The following is a 12,743-nucleotide window of genomic DNA, read 5'->3' on the forward strand; positions in this document are numbered from 1 at the left end:
TCCACAAGCCAGAGAGGGGAACGGACCGTTTCGGATGATGTCACCCCGTTGGGGACTTGTTAAGTGCCTGCATCTTTTTATTGTTTTTTTTGTTTTTTTGTTGTTGTGCAAATTGCATGGGTCTGTGCGATTCCCCCGGAGACATTCCCTAAAAGGAACATTCTTGCGAAAGGTGGAGAACGTTTGGAGGATTGTGCCAGAGGCCCAGGGCATTGAACTCTTAATCAATCCACTTCACACGCACTCACGGCAGCGCGCCTCCGTGACGTTTCCATCCGACCCGCTGCCGCCGTGCCTCACACGTGTGTTCACACCGTTAAAGTTAGCACATTTTTATGGCCTACAGATCATACTGCCTCATATTTTCTTTCCAGTCAGTATTTTTCTTATAGACACGTATGCTTTTCAAACCTTTAAAATTCCTCATTTGTAAGCACGTGTTTTAAAGAAAATGAAAACCCTGAAATAAGCCACTTGCGCAAGTAATCAAACTCCACACATTAGTACCAGCCTGAGCCAGGTGTTTCTGCGATATCAACTTTATCAGCTTTTGGGGAAGGTACCTACCAGCTCTGCATCGGGAGTAATTTTTGCCGATGCATCTTGGCAGATTTGCAGGTTGTTCAAGTTGGCTGGTGTAAAATCCAGCTATGCCAGCTTCACCAGTTTTAAATTTGAGCTGGTCATAAGCTAACTTATGCAGGGTGCGACATTGGCTCAGGCAGTCAGTGCAGAAGCATCAATTGTACCACACTTTGGATAAAGCCGCTATATATATGCCAACTATGTAGCTGGATATGAGCTGGTCAACCTAGTGCTGGTAGCTGTTAGGATTATTGTCCTGCTGAAAGGTCAACTTTCTCCCGTTCTTGTAGCAGACCTCACACAGCATATCACTGCCACCAAAATACTTCACTGTAAGAATGGTGCAGACATGGTTCAAATAAGTAATTTTGTTTGGATTCAGATGCTTTTCTATGCTCTACTGAGCTTGTCTGGTGTATTGAAACCTATGAAATACTCGAAATGGGAAAGCCCTGCTTTCTGGTACTCTTGGTTGACTCATTTGCTCAAGGCAAGATCAGTAGAGCACAGAAAAGTTTTTCAATCCAAAACAATTATGTATTTGACCCAGTACTGGAATGGTGTTTCTTGAGACATTGTTAGGTTTTCTGCGTGGCACTTAGACCTTTGGCCAGAAAACTCCATCTTAGTCTTGTCTGTCCACAAAACCTTCTAACATATCTTAGGTCACTGTCGTATTTTCTGGCAAACTTACTGTAGAAACTTCTGGCTTCCTTACTGCCACCCTTCCATAGTTTTATGCAGATCTCTTGATATTCTTGTGTGGGGCGCCTTTATTCCACTGCAGTACGTGACTCTTGGCCTCTCCACGGCTTCTATCACAAGTCTCCCTGCTGAGATGCTGCGTTTTAAAGGATGTCCTTTTTTAGGCAGTGCCTGGGCGAGGTGAAGCTAAATGGTAAAAATGCCTGCATTCATATAGCGCCTTCTCATTCACCCATCCACACACACACTCGCACTGCCAGGCAAGGCACCAACCAGCTCGTCAGGAGCTATTAGGTCCTAGTTGTCTTGCTCAGAGACACTTGGACACATCCAGGGCGGAATCGAACCGGCAACCCTCCACCCTTCCAAATTTAGGCATTTGTGTTGCTGTATCCCTAACGTCCATCCATCCATCCATCCATCCATCATCTTAACCCGCTTATCCTGAACAGGGTCGCAGGGGGGCTGGAGCCTATCCCAGCATACATTGGGCGAAAGGCAGGAATACACCCTGGACAGGTCACCAGTCCATCGCAGGGCACACACACCATTCATTCACACACTCATACCTATGGGCAATTTAGACTCTCCAATCAGCCTAACCTGCATGTCTTTGGACTGTGGGAGGAAACCGGAGTACCCGGAGGAAACCCACGCAGACACGGGGAGAACATGCAAACTCCACACAGAGAGGCCCCGGCCGACGGGGATTCGAACCCAGGACCTCCTTGCTGTGAGGCGGCAGTGCTACCCACTGCACCATCCGTGCCGCCCCTAACGTCCATATAATGTTTTTTTGTTCATTTTCACACATTTCCTTTCAATTCACAGGCTGACCAATGGTCCTTAATCTGAGTCTCCTTTCTGAATTTGTCGCTGGTAAACTAGCGACCAGCTGTTTCAAAACATAACTTCAGCTGGTCAAATCATGTCAAAGCTGGGAGCTGGTCTGAACTGGTAAAGCAGTTACCAACTGTTTCAAAACCTAGCTTGAGCTGTTTTCAACAAGGTAAACGCGGTAAACGTTCGCAGGTAGATTCTAAAGGTAAAGCAGCTGCGTATTTGTGTAAGGCAGTTATTTTCATATGTGTAAACTTGCCGTGCAGTTTTGCTGACCAACCTTGAAAGCTGAAGAACCCACCCCCTACCCGCATTCTGATGGATAGCAGACTCTTTTGTTGCATGTTGTTTATTGTCAAGCGCTGGACTTGACGGCGATCGAAAGTCACGTGTAAAGATCTCGGTCCCGATGCGACTCTCTGTGACAGAACCACATGTTAAAGAAAAAAAAAATCAGTGCCACATGTTCAATGAATGTTACACGATAGGGACGCGAATCGTACAAAAGGCCAACGTTCTGGCTTCGAGAGAAGCGGGAGAGAGTGAGCGGGAGTGGAGGAGAAGAGGAGGAGGAGGAAAAAGAAGGAAAAAACAGCGTAAAGGAGTATCGGAGCATGAAATAAAGCAGCGTGAGCATAAAGCGCGTGCCTGTACCTGCCTTCTTCAAAGGAGGCCATAACCACATTAAAACCTTTACCCCAGCCTGCAATAAAGACTTCAAAAACCCCACATGTGCCAGCAGATCAGAGAAAAGACCCAAGTGTGAACACTGCAGCACACCCTAACACACTGCCCATTAACTCAACACTGCTGTGCACCCTAACACACTGCCCATTAACTCAACACTGCTGTGCACCCTAACATACTGCCCATTAACTCAACACTGCTGTGCACCCTAACATACTGCCCATTAACTCAACACTGCAGCACACCCTAACACACTGCCCATTAACTCAACACTGCTGTGCACCCTAACACACTGCCCATTAACTCAACACTGCAATGCACCCTAATGCACTGCCCATTAACTCAACACTGCAGCACACCCTAACACACTGCCCATTAACTCAACACTGCTGTGCACCCTGACATACTGCCCATTAACTCAACACTGCTGTGCACCCTAACATACTGCCCATTAACTCAACACTGCAATGCACCCTAATGCACTGCCCATTAACTGAACACTGCAGCACACCCTAACACACTGCCCATTAACTCAACACTGTAGCACACCCTAACACACTGCCCATTAACTCAACACTGCAGCACACCCTAACACACTGCCCATTAACTCAACACTGCTATGCACCCTAACACACTGCCCATTAACTCAACACTGCAATGCACCCTAATGCACTGCCCATTAACTCAACACTGCAGCACACCCTAACACACTGCCCATTAACTCAACACTGCTGTGCACCCTGACATACTGCCCATTAACTCAACACTGCTGTGCACCCTAACATACTGCCCATTAACTCAACACTGCAATGCACCCTAATGCACTGCCCATTAACTGAACACTGCAGCACACCCTAACACACTGCCCATTAACTCAACACTGTAGCACACCCTAACACACTGCCCATTAACTCAACACTGCTATGCACCCTAACACACTGCCCATTAACTCAACACTGCATTGCACCCTAACACACTGCCCATTAACTCAACACTGCTATGCACCCTAACACACTGCCCATTAACTGAACACTGCAGCACACCCTAACACACTGTCCATTAACTGAACACTGCAGCACATCCTAACACACTGCCCATTAACTCAACACCGCATTGCACCCTAACACACTGCCCATTAACTCAACACTGCAGTGCGCCCTAACACACTGCCCATTAACTCAACACTGCAGCGCACCCTAAAACACTGCCCATTAACTCAACACTGCAGCACACCCTAACACCCTGCCGATTAACTCAACACTGCTGTGCACCCTAACATACTGCCCATTAACTCAACACTGCAATGCACCCTAACGCACTGCCCATTAACTCAACACTGCAATGCACCCTAACGCACTGCCCATTAACTCAACACTGCAGCGCACCCTAACACACTGCCCATTAACTGAACACTGCAGCACACCCTAACACACTGTCCATTAACTGAACACTGCAGCACATCCTAACACACTGCCCATTAACTCAACACCGCATTGCACCCTAACACACTGCCCATTAACTCAACACTGCAGCGCACCCTAAAACATTGCATGCTAAAGGCTCCCACATGCTTGAAACATACTCCTGTTTGCAATATTTGAAGAGCGTTGCAAAGTGGGGGGTCCTAAAACCAGCCGTGCCGAACTCCAGGCCCGCCTGCTGCAGTGATTGACCAGGTGTGCGACGGGCGAGGTTTGGGGTGGTCTCCAATGTCTCACGTGCCGTTTGCCGACCACAAGTAAACATTGCGGGCCATTCTGTGGGCTCATTCACATTGCTTATTGTATTCTATCCATCCGCGGCCTCGTTCCAATCATCCTCAAATCTCTTCCTCATGTGCTTCCCTCGCTTCTTAGCTTCACCCGACTAGAGGACGCAACTAGAGGACAAGAGATATGCAGATATGCGGACACTTGGACAGCCCCGAGGATCGATGAAATAAGCAATTGGAACGAGCCCACGGAAGTTCAGCGAGTCTAGTTTAGCTTCGGAAACATAATGAACCAAAAACAATGTTCGACGGGAATGGGACTGCATCGTCAGAACCAGTTTGTTTGAAGCGCGTGGAAGCCTGAACGCTCAGCATGTGGCAATCCGTAGCCTTGCGGTACACGATTGGGACACCGAAAGGTTGACGGTTCAATCCCTGGCGCGGCTGCGATAAGATCAGCGCCCCTTGAACACGGCCGTTAACTCTGCATCGCTCCTGGGGGGATTGTCCCCTGCCGTGTCTAATCAACTGTAAGTCGCTTTGGATAACAGCATCGGTGAAATAACAAATTATTATTACGCCGCACTCTAACGCACTCAGAGACTGCCGAGCGGTCTTACCCAGACGGGCGCAAAAATGCAGAAGGGCTCCGAAAAAAAAAAGGAAAAAGAAAAAAAAAGGACACGAGCGTGTTTCCATAACCCATAACCCCAAATGCATTATTTGACACGTGTTTATATTCGGAGTTACAGATTACATGTCGGGCTTGTTTGCAACCTGCGACTCGTTCTTCGCACCTCGGCGAGCAGCTGTCAGGCCTGACCGGGGCCTTCCCCCCCCCGGCCGGTGATTTATGGCCTTTTATGCCCCACAAAATGTGACACCTTGTATAGGAAAGTCAAGGCAGAGTTATATGTTGATGTACATATATGTGGCGTTAGGGGGGGGGGGGGTCAGGGCCTATCAAAGGTCCCTTCTGAGAGCGTGCTCAGACGCGCGGCGCACACACTGGCCGCTCTGTGAGACGCCGAGGTTTACTTTCAGACAGCCTCCGGGCCACGGCTTGTTTGACTCAGCGAGGTGACACAGAGGCGTCTCTGTCGAAAAAGCCCCTCTCGCGCCCGGCCAATAATGGTCAGTCATGTAAATATGAGGGCTCTCTCTCACACTCTCTCCCTCGCACACTCACGCTCTCTTTCTCTCTCTCTCTCTCACACACACACACACACACTCCCCTCGGTCTTATCTCCATTGTGCAGCGTGTCTCTCCGAGCAATGAGTTAATCTCACAGGACTTTAACACGTAGGGCTGAGCCCCCCCTGCTGTACGCGTTTTCGTTTATTTTTCTCGTTGAGTGGAAACCATGACTCGCTACCATGGGAAGCCTGCTGGCCAAGGGTCCCAGCTACGATGACGTGGCAAATTATGTTCCCACCAACGCCGCTCTGCTCTTGATGGTGATGGTAAAGAATAAGAACCAAAGTGAAGTCCTGTACATGCCCCATTCACTGCTAGCTCCTGTAAAGGCTGCATTGCTACATTACATTACAGTTACTTAGCTTATGCTTCTATCCAAAGCGACTCACAGTTGACTACAGTAAGCAGGGGCCAGTCACCCCCGGAGCAATGCCGGGTTAAGGGCCAAGTTCAAGGGCCCAACAGCTGTGCAGAACTTATCGTGGTTACACCAGGGCTTGAAGCACCAACCTTCCAGGTCCCGGTCACGTAGCTTAGCCTCCAGACGCAGACTGCTATGCGTTAGAGATGCCTTGTTCACTGCTGTGATACTGTAGTTATAGCTGTGGTTGGCTGTGACCTCCTTCTCCACAAGGGGAGTGCCATGCTGGGATGCAGGTTTTTCTGTTCCTGCCCCAGTGCCTCACAAACTGGAATTTCAAGCATTTGTTTCTCATGATGAGGAAGAACACAGATTTCCCCCACCCCCTCTCTCTCTCTCTCTCTCTCTCTCTCCCTCTCTCTCCAGGAAGTCTCTTAACAACCTGCACATTTTCTGGATAGTGAAACAGAGGGATCCATTTGTCTGGAATGAGGAAAACAAGGCACGGAGTGCTGCAGCCTGTTGAACAGGCCCCGCGGTGCTTCCAGCTCAATAAAGGGAACTGGCTTTTTTTAGGCTCCGGAGAGACAACGTTATATACAGTATGTGTTCACGTGCGCCCACCAGTCGCACGGCATCCAATAGCCCCGAGAAGGTGTGACATTCCTGATCCGTTGGTCATTTCTTACACGGGGTATTTGGAAACTATTCGATATAATCAAGAAAAAAAACACACACAGCCGTTTTTTCTTTTTTTTTCTTCTTGGAAAGCCACAACAGTTTCTAATTATATCCATGGCCCCAAATCTGAGGCGTTTACAGTGAATTGGGGCTCCAACGTGCCATGCTTTCCTGCTGGGGGGCGGGGAAGCAAGCCACTTCTCTTCGGAAGGGAAAATCCAGTTTATCATCTTAGCTGGTGACAATGATTCATTCTGCATCATACCTCCCCAAACAAAGGGATATACAGACATCTCTCCCCCACCCCGCCTCCATCCCCAACCCCGAAGCGAGGACTCCGATGTGTAATTTATGATACTGCGCTTGACATGAAGTGACTGTGCAGAGCAAAATAAAAAATAAAAAATAGGGTAATTATGTCTCCTCTGAATCTGCGTGCTTCTCGGGGGGCACGGTACGAGAACAGACACTTCCACACAAACATGCCGCGTTCCCATAAACCGCGTGTCTTGTGGTTTTGGACGTTATTCTGAAGCCGAGGATTCGGGCCCGCGAGGCTGTTCTCGTTTTCCGTTAGAAACGCGGCGAAACGTGCCAGGTCCGAAGACCACCCCGGTGGGCACGCCGCCCGCCCGCCCCTGTGTGAGCCAGCTGAGGGGGTGGGTTAGGGGGCCAATGGGTAACATCTGCCGCACCGTGATGCCAGGGAAACGGGGCTAATCTGCCGCACCGCAGAGCCAGGGAAACAGGGCTCGTCTGCCGAAGCCCGTGCTCCAGGAAAGGCAAACTGCCTGGTTTAACCAAGCAGGTGCCAGGAAGGGTCATCTGGCGGCGGTAACTTGACATCAACATGGGCTTAGGTATGGACATGGGGCTGGGGTATGGACATGGGGCTTAGGTATGGACATGCGGCTGGGGTATGGACATGGGCTTAGGTATGGACATGGGGCTGGGGTATGGACATGGGTCTTAGGTATGGACATGGGGCTGGGGTATGGACATGGGGCTTAGGTATGGACATGGGGCTGGGGTATGGACATGGGGCTGGGGTATGGACATGGGGCTGGGGTATGGACATGGGGCTGGGGTATGGACATGGGGCTTAGGTATGGACATGGGGCTGGGGTATGGACATGCGGCTGGGGTATGGACATGGGGCTGGGGTATAGACATAAAGCTGGGGTATGGACATGGGGCTGGGGTATGGACATGGGGCTTAGGTATGGACATGGGGCTGGGGTATGGACATGCGGCTGGGGTATGGACATGGGGCCGGGGTATGGACATGGGGCTGGGGTATAGACATAGGGCTGGGGTATGGACATGGGGCTGGGGTATGGACATGGGGCTGGGGTATGGACATGGGGCTGGGGTATGGACATGGGGCTGGGGTATGGACATGGGGCTTAGGTATGGACATGGGGCTGGGGTATGGACATGGGGCTGGGGTATGGACATGGGGCTTAGGTATGGACATGGGGCTGGGGTATGGACATGGGGCTTAGGTATAGACATGGGGCTTAGGTATGGACATGGGGCTGGGGTATGGACATGGGGCTTAGGTATGGACATGGGGCTTAGGTATGGACATGGGGCTGGGGTATGGACATGGGGCTGGGGTATGGACATGGGGCTGGGGTATAGACATAGGGCTGGGGTATAGACCTGGGGCTGGGGTATGGACATGGGGCTTAGGTAATTTGACAGTGGAACACGGCTGAAGGAAACCTCTCGTCGCCGGGGTCAATGGGTGCATCCAGGCCACGCCCTGATGTCGGACGACCGCTATTCAGAGCGGGGGGATCCAGCGCTCAGGGACAGGGGCTGAATTTTGGGTCTTTAGGACAGAGGAGGTGGGTGTCATTCCACCTCATCGCCTGCATAGACTTAATCTCAGTCCGCCACCAATGGGCCATAATCTGCTATACTTTCTGTAATCTGGTTAACTCTGTGATCTCGTTCGCATGGTATTCGCAAACAAAGTGTTTTTTCTTTCTTTCTTGTTAAACTAGTATTGGTTTTCATAACTTTTTTCTTTCCTGCATTTTAAAGATTATGATGCATGTGTAAAAGGGCCTGGTGACTGCTCTCCTGCAGCCACCTGGCAGGGCACTAGGGGGTGCATGGAGCCATTCTGGGCCAACATTCGCCCTGGCTTCCCCAACAGGATTAGATCCATTGTGTCCCACCCTTACAGATTCATGGTCATAGTAGGCTCATGGTGAAGGCAGATTCTAATACATAGCCCCAGTTCCCAGCATGCAAATGTGCTTGGTGCCTTTATAAACTCTGATACTTGGGGGTGTTGATGAAATGCTTGACTGCCATATGGATCTATTTATGTTGGGGGAGCAAGAGCTTACATTGGCTAAGAATGGCTCCATATTCCCCCATGTATATATACAAGACATTACGGTATATTTTTGCTACGGTATATCAGGTTTTGGATTTGTGATCAACAGATGAATAAGTACAGACTTATTCAGACAAAAGTTCAGACAATCTGCTTTTATTTCATGGTATTTGCACGTGTATATGTTTTTAGCATTTTGCAGAAACGGCTGTTTGTGAGTTGAGTCCCTCCCCCCAACAGATGAACATAACATAGACATTACATGCAATAACTGCATGAAGTCCATGACCCATTTATATCACCAGTGGTTTTGAATCTTCTATGGAAATGCCTTTCCAGGTCTTCACTGCAGCTGCCTTCAGTTGATCTCTATGTCGGGGGGGGGGGTTTCTTGGATTTAAATCAGATGCCTGACTTGGCCAGTCAAAAACCTTCCTTTTTCCCCACCTTCCACTTTTTCTTTGGTTGTGAAGACGGTGTGATCAGGTTCATTGTCCTGCTGTGGGATGACGTGCCAGTCAAAGAGGCTGGAGGATACTCTTTGTACATAGCCAGACAAAACTGTCTGTACACTACTGCTGCCGTCCATACCGCATCAATGAAGAGGAGTGAACCTGTTCCAGGAGCAGTGTTCCAGAAGCAGTGTTCCAGGAGCAGTGTTCCAGAAGCAGTGTTCCAGAAGCAGTGTTCCAGGAGCAGTGTTCCAGAAGCAGTGTTCCAGGAGCAGTGTTCCAGAAGCAGTGTTCCAGGAGCAGTGTTCCAGAAGCAGTGTTCCAGGAGCAGTGTTCCAGAAGCAGTGTTCCAGAAGCAGCGTTCCAGAAGCAGCCGTACAAGCCCAAGCCATGACATGCATTACCTCCTCCATATTTCACAGATGAGGTGGTATGCTTTGGATCGCAGGCTGGTTCTCCCTTTCTCCACGCGTTTGGCTTTCCGTGTCTTCGGTAAAGGTTTACTTTCATCTCATCTGTCCATGAGCTCTTCTGGCTTGTCTCTGTATGTTTTGGTGAACTGCAATCTGGCCTTTTGATTCTGGCTGCTGATGAGAGGTTTGCATCTTGCAGTGTAGCCTTTCCAAGTCTTCTGTGTACAGTGGCTTGTGATGTTTCACCCCTGCCCACTGGAGGCTGCTGGTGATGTCACTGACAGATCTTCTGATGCATCCACCAGAGGACCAAACTGCTGTACTTTATTTACCGAGCATCAATTTTATGCTTATTAACGAATTCTTCTGTCTTTTCAGCTTACAGATTTGACACCCAGGACTTAACATCGACACTATGACCTGGAGCAAAGGCTGTCAGTACCAGCATTTTAATTCCATTTCAGCAACTCGCCCATTGGTGTCTTTAGAAGCTTTGTTTCGCTTTCATGACTTGTAATGTTAATATGAGGTGTTGGGCTGGGACCAGACAGCCCTCAGAAACAATATGGTCGCAGGACCAGATGAGCTGGCTTACCTGTGGAAACCCCCCTACAGCCATGTCGGTAAAATCATGATTCATGCCCAGTTCCACACAAGCAAAAACATATACCCAGACGAGGGAAGATAGTGTATCTTAACAAAGAAAACAAAGGAGTGTGTACAGATGATGGTATCTGTGAGGATCTTGGCTGGAAGTCTAGTGCACTGTAAATTCCCTGCTGCAGTTTCTTTTCCTCCGAGCAGATTTCATCACTCAGCTTGCCAACTGACTTTAACCGACAATAAATTATCCCGCTTTTCATGGGCTGTAGCTTTATCTTTCAATCTTACTGTACTGTGCCGTTTCACCTACAAAGCTGCTGAAACATCATTATTTTATGGTTTGCTACGACAAATGTTTAATTTTTTTTACATTTATCAAATAACTGACAGCAGGTTGTGATCATTTTTGTCCTAACCTGACAAAGTTATGAAGAGCGACTACATCCTTGGTCTGGTATCACTCAAAGGGGAGTTTATATCTCAGGGCAAATCATGGTCAAATATGGGCTGATAATAATAAAACAACATTAGCATAGAGAACATAGCCTGGCAAATATGAATACTGAGATAGTTGGCAAACGTGTGTTGTGTATATACACTAAGTGAGCACTTTATTAGTTGTACACCAGCTTGTTAATGCAAATATTTCATCAGCCAATCATGTGGCAGCAATTGAATGCATAAACGCATGCAGATTTCAGCTGTTTTTCAGATGACATGTCAGAATGGGGATGAAATGTGATCTAAGTGACTTTCACTATAGAATGATTGTTGGTGACAGACAGGGTGGTTTGAGTGTCTCAGAACTTGTTGATCTTCTGGGATTTTCACATCCAACAGTCTCTAGAGTTTGCAGAGAATGCTCCAAAAAACAAACATCCAGTGAGCAGCAGTTGTAATCCACACATTACAACAGTGGTATGCAGAAGACCATCTCTGAACACACAATGCGCAAAACCTGTAAGGGGATAGGCTACAGCAGCAGAAAGAAGTTGAATAAATACCTAATAAAGTGCTCAGTGAATGTAATCCCCTTTAGTGATTCAAAAGGATGGGTATGAATATGTGTGTGTCTATGTTGTGTGTGTGTGTGTGTGTGTATCCATAATTTATTGCTCTTTGATACAGCCATTTTATCACAGCTGGCTTGGCCTTGCATCTGTCCAAAAAAGCATTTTTTCAAATCCAGGACTGCTCTCTTGTAAAAACGGGGGGGGGGGGGGAGACGTGCTCATTTCAGCGTGCTGTGCGCTACCAAAATTGCTGAGTAGGTAATGTGATGACTATCCAGCACCTTCCCCTGGATTCAGCTGAAAGGCTTGAACAAAGATGAGCCGCGAGCGATGTGGAGAATGTACACGCAGTTGGGAATGCGCACGTATCACAAGGTCTGTGTGGCGAGGATACAGTTTTGTGGGGCTACTTTAGGTCGTAATGCATTCCGTACCCACAGGGTGTGTTGGTTTTTGTTTTGGCTCTAATATCAGCAAACAATACAAACTTAGGAAATCAGGTGAGGTGAGTTAACCAGCAGACCCTGTGGCTCTCCAGGACTAGGAGTGAGGACCCCAGCACACCCTGCAGCTCTCCAGGACCAGGAGTGAGGACCCCAGCACACCCTGCAGCTCTCCAGGACCAGGAGTGAGGACCCCAGCACACCCTGCGGCTCTCCAGGACCAGGAGTGAGGACCCCAGCAGACCCTGTGGCTTTCCAGGCCCAGGAGTGAGGACCCCAGCACACCCTGCGGCTCTCCAGGACCAGGAGTGAGGACCCCAGCAGACCCTGTGGCTCTCCAGGCCCAGGAGTGAGGACCCCAGCACACCCTGCAGCTCTCCAGGACCAGGAGTGAGGACCCCAGCAGACCCTGCGGCTCTCCAGGCCCAGGAGTGAGGACCCCAGCAGACCCTGTGGCTCTCCAGGCCCAGGAGTGAGGACCCCAGCACACCCTGCGGCTCTCCAGGACCAGGAGTGAGGACCCCAGCAGACCCTGTGGCTTTCCAGGCCCAGGAGTGAGGACCCCAGCACACCCTGCGGCTCTCCAGGACCAGGAGTGAGGACCCCAGCAGACCCTGTGGCTCTCCAGGCCCAGGAGTGAGGACCCCAGCACACCCTGCGGCTCTCCAGGACCAGGAGTGAGGACCCCAGCAGACCCT

General features: G+C 49.4%; 1 long non-coding RNA gene across 1 annotated transcript in view; it reads left to right on the forward strand.

Moving 5' to 3' along the window:
• The window catches only part of LOC133126310 (uncharacterized), a 16,007-nt gene extending 9,361 nt beyond the window's left edge, over nucleotides 1-6,646 (forward strand). The window contains exon 3 of the long non-coding RNA XR_009708520.1: nucleotides 6,514-6,646. This is a non-coding gene — a long non-coding RNA (uncharacterized LOC133126310). The remainder of the gene's footprint in view (nucleotides 1-6,513) is intronic.
• Nucleotides 6,647-12,743: the final 6,097 nt, after the last annotated feature.

Source organism: Conger conger, chromosome 4 (assembly GCF_963514075.1).
Source record: "Conger conger chromosome 4, fConCon1.1, whole genome shotgun sequence".
In the NCBI taxonomy this organism is placed as follows: domain Eukaryota; kingdom Metazoa; phylum Chordata; class Actinopteri; order Anguilliformes; family Congridae; genus Conger; species Conger conger.